Raw genomic sequence first — 12,493 nt, 5'->3', positions numbered from 1 at the left:
TCAATCTATTCTGCTGTTAAAAATTTTGAATGCAAAGTAAAATTAAGATTATTTGTGTTCTATAAGAGTAGTAATTCAAGTGTTTGTTGATTATTTATTTGTATCAGAGACTGATCATATAAATAATAAGCCGTTGTCCTGCGAAAGAACTTGTTTTCCAATGACCCACAAAACTCCTTTTTAACACTGAAGTTAAATTGTTAATTATAAGGTAATGCGATTTTATTTCACCAAACCGGGTTATGCATTGTGAAATCTATGACAAAACCGGGTGGTAAACATTGACAAAACCGGCCAGTTTCATTTTGACATGACCCATTTCTTTCGTTCCTTACTCAGAAATACAAGTATTGAGATGTTCATAATGACAAGTTTTGCAATCTTCGTGTCAGTATCTATCTTCCCGTACCTTTCTTTTCGTACAATGTGAACAATTTAACGAGAAGTTAAACAATTTCGAGGCAAGGTTCACTTAATTCGTCATTTTGACGTGCATTGCTACTTATTTCTCTGTTAATGTAGAACAGTTGTAGAAAATATTGCATATCACAATAGACAGTTAACGAGGAGAGGTATATGTGTCAACTCAGTGATATATATAACCTTTACAGTACCAATTTCATGGCTACAGATGCTCCTTTCGACAATAAAGCATCTTCAGTGATTTCAAAATAAATCTTAAATTGATCAACGAAAAATTAAGAGAGATATCATTTGATGTCATAAATCATGTTAGTATCGAACTACTGACGACTATAGATAAATGGCAATTGAAAGCACGTATTTTTATAACTGTTTTTCTTTTTTCAATTTATTCAGGAAAAAATTGATTTGCGGAATCGATTTCCTCTATGCAAAGCTCTGATGCTTTGTCCTATCTTGATTTTACTAATGTCATATTTTGTTCAGTCACCTTCCAACCGCTTATATCATAATTTGTATATTTGTTACATGTGGCAACGAACATAACTTGAGAGATTTAGTTGTCGAAATACTCTTCTGTTGCACTAAAATTGTTATCGAAAAGGTTTGTTCACTAAATATGTCAATTTTAAAAATTAACATAAAATTTATCTTATTATGAACACTAGACATTAAAAAAAGATATACTGTAATAGTATATGTATGATTTCAACTGCTTTTAATCTATTGTCAGTAGTCTTACATTATTTATAACATACAATGATAACTTTCCTTTTTTCCGTTGATGAAATTTGGAATCATTTTGAAACATGGAAGGGACATTAATTGTTCAAACGTCCATCTGGTACATTTAATGCTATGATGAAAACTGGGTCTATGCCTCTGTTGATGGTTTGTGAGTCCTTAGCTGTTTCATCAGCAAGCACAGTAGCAAGTACTTAGTACTTCGGAACTAGAATGAACAAACAGTTATGATATATTAAATTTGGTATTGTTCAATTTGAAAAATAATGTTAGATATCGGAATATGTCTGCCATATTCATAGCAATGAATCTGTATCCAAGTTTTAACCTTTTTGGTTTTATCAGACCTTAAATGTGTGTACTGTTTAACTTCAATCCAAGGTTTCAATTTTCTAAGGCCTTCGATTGATTGATTCGACATTACTTTTTACTCATGTTTTGGTCAATCATGCCTTAAAAAGTTTTCGCGTTACTGATTAATGTACACTTGACACTCACTTCATACGCACTAAATATATGAAGCGTTTATTTTTCATTCGTAGCACTGTGTCATAGCAGTGGTTGGTGGATTGCTAGTTCATTAATCGGTATTGACATACTTTTCGTAAACTCTGCATGGTAAAGATCAAAACCAGTAACATTTAAAATGTCGGTAATAATACCAAATTGACATTTTTCTGTTCGAAGACTGGATTGAAGTTTGACTAGTGATTAGTCATATGAATCCTCTCTTATCTAAGTACTCAAACATCCTAGGTTTTCATACTATTTGGGTTAAGTGTTCATGTTGAAAGTTTATCCAAAATGGAGTCCTGGAAGCGTACAATTAAAAATCTTATATTCATTATAACTAACTAATGAAACGATTATTTCGTACTGTTTCAAAACTAAGTTATAGCATATTTGTTTTCAAATAAAAGCAAAAAAAGACAAATACTTAAATTTGAACAGAATTTAAAAGTACGCTTTAAAAATAATTTTGTGTCCTGAGGGTGCGAAAGACGTCAACCAATACTTTCAATTATCGAACTTAAATAAATTGGATCATTTTTCCTTTGTTTTGTGACTCTGACGTCAATTTTTACTTTTCAACCGTTTCTGTCTGACACATAATATTTACAAATGCGATAGAAGAAAATATTTATATTGTTATATCTATTTTTACATAAAGAATGACTCAAACATCTTTGAAGGTGCGAGAAAATAAAACCGAAAGAAGTTACCGTCGTTTTTATCATATTGACATACATACATTTTGCAATGAGATTTAAAGCGTAAAATACAATGATGTTGATCATAATTATGATAATAAAGATGTTAAAACTGATTTTTATAATAAAAAAAGACGAAAAACTCCTTGCACTACATTGTTCTGTGGTTTTATGCAATAACATGCTGCTTAATTGGAATATACTATAATATTGCCTTCAAAAGAGGAATAGATTTAGATTCACGACTAGTTTATAGTATTTCAAAGAAATAATTTGTATATTTGTTACATGTGGCAACGAACATAACTTGAGAGATTTAGTTGTCGAAATACTCTTCTGTTGCACTAAAATTGTTATCGAAAAGGTTTGTTCACTAAATATGTCAATTTTAAAAATTAACATAAAATTTATCTTATTATGAACACTAGACATTAAAAAAAGATATACTGTAATAGTATATGTATGATTTCAACTGCTTTTAATCTATTGTCAGTAGTCTTACATTATTTATAACATACAATGATAACTTTCCTTTTTTCCGTTGATGAAATTTGGAATCATTTTGAAACATGGAAGGGACATTAATTGTTCAAACGTCCATCTGGTACATTTAATGCTATGATGAAAACTGGGTCTATGCCTCTGTTGATGGTTTGTGAGTCCTTAGCTGTTTCATCAGCAAGCACAGTAGCAAGTACTTAGTACTTCGGAACTAGAATGAACAAACAGTTATGATATATTAAATTTGGTATTGTTCAATTTGAAAAATAATGTTAGATATCGGAATATGTCTGCCATATTCATAGCAATGAATCTGTATCCAAGTTTTAACCTTTTTGGTTTTATCAGACCTTAAATGTGTGTACTGTTTAACTTCAATCCAAGGTTTCAATTTTCTAAGGCCTTCGATTGATTGATTCGCCATTACTTTTTACTCATGTTTTGGTCAATCATGCTTTAAAAGGTTTTCGCGTTACTGATTAATGTACACTTGACACTCACTTCATACTCACTAAATATATGAAACGTTTATTTTTCATTCGTAACACTGTGTCATAGCAGTGGTTGGTGGGTTGCTAGTTCATTTAAGAATTGAATGCTTCTTTTTGTAAATTCATTGGGGTGTAAAAGCGTTGACCGAAGTACATTTTGTCTAAAAATGTACGCACGGTCAACGCTTTTACAACCATATAAAGTTACAAAAAGAAGCATTTAATACTTATAATTACATTTTTTAGCTATGATCATGAAAACACGAATTTTATATATTTTATTATTTAATTCACCTGTGCACTTTATTGTTGGAGCACGTGTTATCATGAGTACAACGTTGTAGTGAGCAATGTAACTGCTTACGGAATAACACGTGATGTGCAGTTAGCCAATCAGAATAAGATATTATAATCAAACATACATCTAATGAAATTATTAATCGGTATTGACATACTTTGCGTAAACTCTGCATCGTAAAGATCAAAATCGGTAACATTTAAAATGTCGGTAACAATACCAAATTGACATTTTTCTGTTCGAAGACTGGATTGAAGTTTGACTAGTGATTGGTCATATGAATCCTCTCTTCTTTAAGTATTCACACATCCTAGGCTTTCATACCTTTTGGTTTAAGCGTTCGTGTTGAAAGTTAATACAAAATGAAGCCCTGAAAGCGTACAATTAAAAATCGTATATTCATTATAATTAACTAATAAACGATTATTTCGTACTATTTCAAAACTAACATATAGCATATTGTTTTTTCAAATAAAAGCAAAAATAGACAAATACTTTAATTTGAACAGAATTTAAAATAGATATAGGAAAAAATACGCTTTAAAAATAATTTTTTTTCCTGAGGGTGCGAAAGACGTCAATCAATACTTTCAATTATCGAACTTAAATAAATTGGATCATATTTCCTTTATTTTGTGACTCTGACGTCAATTTTAACTTTTCAACTATTTCTGTCTGACACATAATGTTTACAAATGCGATGGATGAAAATATTCATATAGTTAAAGATAATTTTACATAACGAATGAATCAAAGATCTTTAAAGGTGCGAGAAAATAAAACCGAAAGCAGTTACATTCGTTGATTATTATATTGACATACATACGTTATGCAATGAAATTTAAAGCGTAAAATAAAATGATGTTGATCATAATTATGATAATAAAGATAATAAAACTAATTTTTATAATAAAAAGAGACGAATAACTTCTTGCACTATATTGTTCTGTGGTTTTATGCAATAACATGCTGCTTAATTGGAATACATATAATATTGCCTTCAAAAGAGGAAGAGATCTAGATTCACGACTAGTTTATAGTATTTTAAATAAATCCTCAAATTGTATTATTATACCTAACATATATTTTAAACAATTCTATTGGGTGAAACGTTATCACGTGACATGAAATAATTCAGTTGTTTTTCATTCAATTGCAAGGAAGGACGAATAACCCTAAAAATTTCCACCAGCGGTGAATAACCCTATAATTCACCGGCGAATAACCTTTTGAGTTTGTTGATATATTCTTGAGTTATCTCCCATGAAAATGACGTCACAGACGTAAATAAACAAAATGGCAGCGTTCACTTACACTAGAAGCCCATCGAGAGACGAGGAAAGAAGGCATTGAATAGAGTGATGATATCTCTTTCAAAGTAACGGTCCTTTTCAGGGCCATTAATATTTTACAAAAAGATTCTATCTTTGTTGTACATTCGAGAAATTATAGAACACAAATGTATTTTCAAGCATCAGCTTGTCATTGTTATGTAAAGTTTAAAGAATATAGAAAGAATATAGAATACAGAATAAGTGTTCGAAAGGCCTTTCTGTGGTTAGTTCGGTATAATAAAACAATTGTGGCCCCTTAGAATCGATGAATATCCAAAATTGTCAACCCTAAAAAGTTATTTCACTTCGGGCTGCGCCTTCATTGAAATAACCTTCTCGTGTTGACAATTTTTAATATTCACCTTTTCAACGGGCCATAATTGTATAATATAATACACTTGAAAAATATATATGATCTTAAAAAAGAAGCAAAGTTGCTTTTAAAAATCTGTTTTGCAGTATACACAAAATGCTCTTTTAGGTCAACACAGAAAGATTGCAATGCTCTGCAATTGAATAATTGTTTTAATGTAAAAACGGTGATGAAGTACTAACACTAAGGTTGTTGTATTGCTAAGCGGAAAAAATATTTAGAATATGATCAGGTCCTTGTGTTTAGTTGTGTTATTATTTTTCTTTGTCTTATATAAAGTTTATGTTTTACCTTTCACTGAATCAGTGAAATGAAGATGTGGTATGATTGACAATAAGACAATGTTAACTCTTCACAAGAGACCAAACGACACAGAAATTACCAACTAAATGTCACCGTACGGCATTCAACATTGAGCAAAGCTCATACCGTATAATCAGCTATAAAAAGCTCCGACATTACAAATGTAAAACAATTTAAACGGTAAAACCAACTACCTTTTTATGTACCAAATATGAACGAAAAACAAACGTACAACGCAGCAACAAACGATGACCACTGAATTACAGGCTACTGGCTTGGGACAGGCTCAACCCTAGGAATACCAAAACCTTTTGGATATAATCATCAATAACAGTAATGATATTTTGCATAATATATTTTTATGTCAACAGGTTAATGATTTTTGCCGTATATTGTAATCGAAAGTTTATCCAATCTGCTTTTAAATTGGTCCGAATTTTTCCTTCGCAGTTCTGTATATTGTCTTTAAACGTATAATATATTATGACCTAGATCATTATTTAAGTATTGATTGGAATTAAAAAAGATTGTGGTACGATAATTTAAAGCTGAAGATGATTTGGTACTATATGTTTTCTAAATAATCAGCAAACATGAATAATGTAACAAGAAAAAAGTGAAAATAGAGAAACATTACTAATCAAATATATATATATATATATATATATAAAAAACTATAACAATAGAATCGAAAGCTTAGCCATTTCAACTCTACAGCATGTATGCTGTTCACGTACTGCTAATTATCGGTTGCTTTTTTACCGACACTCTTAGTCATATCTTCTGACTTTGTGGTATTTAAAATTGCTTTGACGTAATATTTGACCCTGAGAAAAAGTCTAAATGATTCATTTTGAATTTTTGACAATTAGATTTAAATGTGCATTATGCTTATATACATGTACTCTAAATATGATGATTGTTCATTTTGCGTAATGTATTTTTATGTATCAATTGTGTTTCGATTACATGATATGTGAAAATAATCATATTTTTTAACATTAAAAATAGATGCAAAAAGTCACTACCAATGTTGACAAGTTTGCCAATTCATTTAAATTGCATACATGATTGGTCATTCGGGTTGATACTTTGGATTCACTTTTCTTAGAATAAGGCCATTATGATAAATCCTTCCAATTATAAACCTTTTAACATTATAGAACTAGAAAACAAAACATCATTACGAACTTGATAACAAATTCGAAATAAAATTTTAACTACATTTTTAAAATATTTGTTAATTATAACAATATATAAACTAGAAGCTAACTGAATAATTTGCATTTCTATATATGATGGACAATTTATGGTTCTACACTTGGTAGATATTACTATGTACTTATTATGTACTTATATTAAAGGATAGCATATATACATGATTTTCGCAGTGTATCTGTGGTGTTATTTTTTGGTGTTTAATACGTTGATATGTATTTTTTGACACTTTGGTGTAAGAGAAAATAATTTATTTACATGATTAAGAATTTAATGCGACTGCCATACAAGTGAAAAGTTTTGCTAGCTTTAAAACCAGGTTCAGTCCGATTTTGACATTATCAAATGCCTGTACCAAGTCAAGAGTGTGACACTTTTTCATGTTGTTATCCATACGTTTGATGTTTGAGCTTTTCATTTTACGTTTTGATGAAGGACTTTCCGTTTTGAATTTTCCTCGGAATACATGTAATTACCTTTTGTTAAAAGTCTTGGAAAACTTTTTAGAAACTATGAGTGCTTATAAATCAGTACAGTACTCTGTGCCTCATGTCTTTATTAAAGTTTGTTTCCCATTGTTTCGTTCCTATATAATTAGTCATGTCATTTCAAACTGATAGTTACAATGTATTTATTTAATATATTGTGCTATTGTTCCACTGTCACAGATTAAGGGAAGATGAGAAGCTCACTAACATTAGTTTTGATTTATTTGACATGTTTTGCATTATTTCATGTCCGAACCTTATCTAACTATAGCATGTTGGTTTTATTTGCTATTAAAGTTCGTGCAATGCACTATGAAAGTCAAATTCATTTATATTCTGTTGTTAATTTATATGAATTTAGCTCCATAGTACGGTGACCAGACCCAATATTTTAAAAATTTAATCGTCAAACATACTATATGGCTATATTATATATCATTGGATTCGGAAAAATGAGTACTTTTGGAATATCGATGTCGTCAAAGTTTTGCATAAATTAAGGTCAAAGATCAACATACTGTTTTCTTTTTTTCTTTCTGTATCTTAACAATTGAAAGATATAAGCAGCATTTTGTGTTAAATTTCAAATCAATTGAAAATGAATTATCTCGAAAATGTAAAAAAAAAAAAGGAACATATTACTTAGTAATCGGTTAATTCTGAAAATTGGCGTTTTTCAACACTTGTTCTATTATACAAGATCAATACAAATTCTGTTAAAGTTACAGTAGTTACCTTGTCGGGTGACATTCAACCTCAGCAATAAAAGATAAATGTTGTTTTCAAGTAAAGCCTTCTATCCTGAATGTTTATTTTGAAAAAAGCTCATGCATGTAATTCATTGCAACCAAAAACCATTAATTAGCTCGAAGAACATTTAAAAATCCAATCAAAATGATCAGAAAACAGATTTCATCCAGGAGTATCTTCTGGTTCATCTGTCAAGGAATTTCTACATAATTCTTACCCTTGAAAGGAGCAAAGATCCGTACATGTAAGGTTTTGTTGTGAACAAACACTTTTCACATGAAGATTTTCCCTAACATGAACACAAAAGATCCTGCAAGAATTCTGCTGACATATGCCCTTTAAAATAAACGGGGTGTAATGAAATAATTAATTTTCGCCAACCGTAATCTAAAGGTGACGAAACAGGGGGTTAGCAATGTTTAGCGGTCAAAATTTCCGCTTCACAGAGAGGTAACCTGACTAAACATACTTTTTTACTGGTGGCAAGCTTGACGCGAATTTTATTAATATCTAGATGGAATGATTTAAAGAGATCATTCCTCAGATCATACATCTTCGAAACAAAATTCTTACACAAACAAGGGCTTCATCTTCGTCAGTACTCCCAAAATTCTGTAACTACAATAGTCGTGTGTGTCCTTTCAAGTCTTTTGTGAAAACAATTCAAACGAGAAAACTAACGGCCTCATTTATATAAAAAAATGAACGAAAAACAAATATGTAACACATAAACAAACGACAACCATTGAATTACAGGCGCCTGACTTAGGACAGGCACATACATAAATAATGTGGCGGGGTTAAACATATAAGCGGGATCCCAACCCTTCCCCCTAACCTGGGACAGTGGTATAACAGTACAATATAAGAACGAACTATAAAAATCAGTTGAAAAAGGCTTAACTCATCAGATGGACAAAAATACAATTGGACGTACTTGTACATCCAAACAACAAAAAGACACTAGGAACAGATCTGAGAGTACTCGCAGTTATCTGACAGCTAGTTCAAAGCCACCAACAACTAATAAATCATTCATGTACAAGACTAAACTAGCAATCCGTACACATCCAACTGGGCCTACAACTCGCATGCATGTGTCATTTGTTTGCAGTAGTGAACACACAGAACAATCACACCCGTATCAGAGGTCCTTAGGATTATTCTGTCGCTCTTTCCCTTTTCTGTTAACGACATGTCAAAGTATAAGGCGTTACTTATTATACGAGTATTGGCCCTTGGTGAGTGCTAAGCAAGTTACAACAGTCATTAACATTATTGTCTGAAATAAGTTCGACAATTTCGGATTTACAAACGTTCCAGCTGAGTAAAGCTCACTATAAGGTGGAATCATAGGGGATTTGTCATACCAGTTTTAAAAAAGAAAAACTACCAAAGAAATTAGGGACAGCCTGATGTTTTTCTTTAACAGAAAGAAACTTCTTCCAGTCAGTATCCTTCTCCCTTCAATAATCTGATACACTTTGGTTGAAGGTGTACTCTTTGTGCGGGTTTCCTTTTCAACAGACAACTTTATTGAGCTTTTCATGTCGTAGCGGTAAAAATATGTCTGCTACTGTGTGCGCTAGCGAAAAGCATTGGGTCATATTTTTATAATAGTCACCTGCAAGGTCACCATTTTTTTGCTTTTTTTGTTATCATCAATACATTTAAGCAATGCCATACCATCTCTCAGACTGGTGTAAGTTGTGAGTGATGGGGCAAAGGAAGGTAGGGAAAATGCACACGTAGCATCAGAATTGAATTGGTTCACCAAATCAGGTTCAACAAACGACCCATACTCTACAACATATTGCTGGCAGATTCCATCATTTAGTGTTTCAACAGAACTTAAGAAGCAACGTTTACTCTTTACAGTAAAGGAGGTGACTGATTCAGTACTTATTCTCTGTCATACGATACAGTTTTCAAAATTAAAAGCCATGTGTTGCCTTTTTTAACTACTAGAACCTAATCGTAAAAGACTTTCTAGTTCAAACATTTTCCAGATAACTACATGTCCAAATTCAGACTTGGTTCTTAATTTTTGAAATGTATAAAAAGAAAAAAAACCCATATCAAATAAACATACGAAAATATGAAATCTTTTAAAAAGTCATAAAAAAACCACGATAACCAACACGAAATGGGACCATAAACTATCAAAAAAAAAAATCGAATTGAACAAATGTTAACAATGAAAAATCGTTGTGATACAAAATATCATTTATAGATTAAAATAATAGTATCGGTCCGGTTCAACTTTTTTTACAAGTCGAATTTCAAGTGGAAAACCTGTATCTTCAATTTGTAGTGTATATTTTGTTTTAATGCACAAGTTGAAATAATGCTTCTGATTTTGAAAGTGTTGTTCAATAAAGGTTTGAAATGTCATATAAATGTTGTTTATTTTACATTTTGCGTAAAAATAAATGATGAAAATGAATTGAAACGTACTCTATTAAATGCAAAATATTCGTAGTATTCAATTTTTACAAAAAATCCTCAATAACGGATTGATTTTGCTCAACTTTGTTTGAAATTGTTAAAATAATGTGTTACAACAATGTATATAATAACAAAAAGCATATCCCGAATGTTCTTTTAGAATGTAGGCCGAAAATCTTTTGAAAGTATTTTTTTCTTTAAAGTAAGGGAACGAACTTCAAAGCCCATTTTACAAAAATTGCACCGTACGATTTTTTGACGACAAGTCAAAATGTGAAGTGTAACCTTTGAACTACCAATACTGTGATTTACAGCCGTATAGTCCGAATGACGATTAAACTCCTTAAATAAGCGACTTTTCCTAACTTGGTCACCGTACTACCAGGTTGTATGTCTTTTAAGAACAAATGGCTCTCCAAGTATTAAGATCTATATACATATTTGGGATGGAAAACATGTTTTTTAGTTCGCTGATTCCGCTGCTTTGAACCCTAAATTTATAAAAGTGTAACTTTCATTTAGCAATTCGATAATGATACAGATCTTTTTATTTGGAGACGATTAAATGGTACCATCACTTTCCCTGATATCTGTATCCATTTACGGAAACAAAATGTCAATATAGTTATCACTTTAATATCAAATTGGGTATATAAAACAAACCCGATGTTAAGTCTTGTCAAAATATTATACCACAGTCTTAAATCATCTTTATCATTATATATACAGAAAATCATTTACTTACGCTATTATGTCTATTGTACTTCCGTCAATACAGAGTTTCAAAACATTTTCAAGAAGCGAGACGTTAGAGGGTCAAATCATGGAATACTACGGATTGTCAGGTTCCAAATTGAGATTTTTTATTCAAGAGAGAGAATCTACTAATAAATTTGATGGTGAAATTTTTAGCTTATGCACTGAAACAGAATGTAAAAGCCTACTTTGCCTTCAGTGAAGATGCATAAAACTGCTCTGGTGATTTTGAAGAAACTATATTACAAACCGGAGATCTGAAAATATGCCGACTTGTCAGTTACAGCTTGAACAGAATAGAAAGAACAGTATGACTAACTGAACAACTGATGACGATGAACTAATTGATATCAGCATGCAAGGTGTCCAAGTAGAACATCACATTTGATATGTGATTAAAGACTATAATGACTAATTGTAAATTACTTAGGGTGTCTTTTCATTTTTTAAATTTGTAAAATACAACCAGTTAATTGCTTTGATGAAAATAAACAGAAATACATTGAAATATGGTGTTCATGTTATTTAGTTTCAGTTATATTTCGTTTGATTTGAGTTTTTTTCAATATTGTTGCTTTTACATCACACTATTATGCCCAACTAAATAATCTAGCACCAATATTGTCATTCTTATGTACAGGCCCGACTTCAGGAGATTTTAAAGAAGGGGCTGCAGTCTTTGATGAAAGTTTGTCATATGACAATTGGTAATTTGTTTTTAGAAATTAGACCTTTAGATTTCTCATGTTTTGTTTTTCATTTTTATCATGTTAGCGGGTTTTATTCTGCTGACAAAACGATATGCAGTTTACTCATTGTTGAAGGATTAATGGTTACCTGTAATCGCCTTTCTCGTTTTCGTGTGAACTCTGATGGATAGTTGTATTTGGAAATAACATTACACACATATCCCTATCATTACATATTATCCGGAAAGTATCTTTAGAATTTTGAATCATTCTTCGTATCTTCGAAGGAATTACAGCTGGAATATCAATGTTCAACATACAGCTGCCTTATGGATTGATGTTTTTGTCTGTCGTATGTAATTGATCATATTTTATGGGTAAGACTATACAAAATAAAATAGCATACGAAAAGCACTGAACTCTTTAATAACGTTAAAAATAGACAACAAAAACAAAAATGATAACA

The 12,493-nt window shown here is 31.0% G+C and overlaps 1 protein-coding gene across 1 annotated transcript in view; it reads right to left on the bottom strand.

Annotated features, from left to right (window-relative positions):
* LOC143063606 (L-proline trans-4-hydroxylase-like) overlaps nt 1-12,493 on the bottom strand; it is a 377,865-nt gene that overhangs the window by 190,479 nt on the left and 174,893 nt on the right. The gene's annotated exons all lie outside the window — the stretch shown is intronic.

Source organism: Mytilus galloprovincialis, chromosome 2 (genome assembly GCF_965363235.1).
Source record: "Mytilus galloprovincialis chromosome 2, xbMytGall1.hap1.1, whole genome shotgun sequence".
NCBI classification, from domain to species: Eukaryota; Metazoa; Mollusca; class Bivalvia; order Mytilida; family Mytilidae; genus Mytilus; species Mytilus galloprovincialis.
The sequence above is the reverse complement of the archived record's forward strand: the minus strand, read 5'-3'. Positions and strand labels throughout refer to the sequence as shown.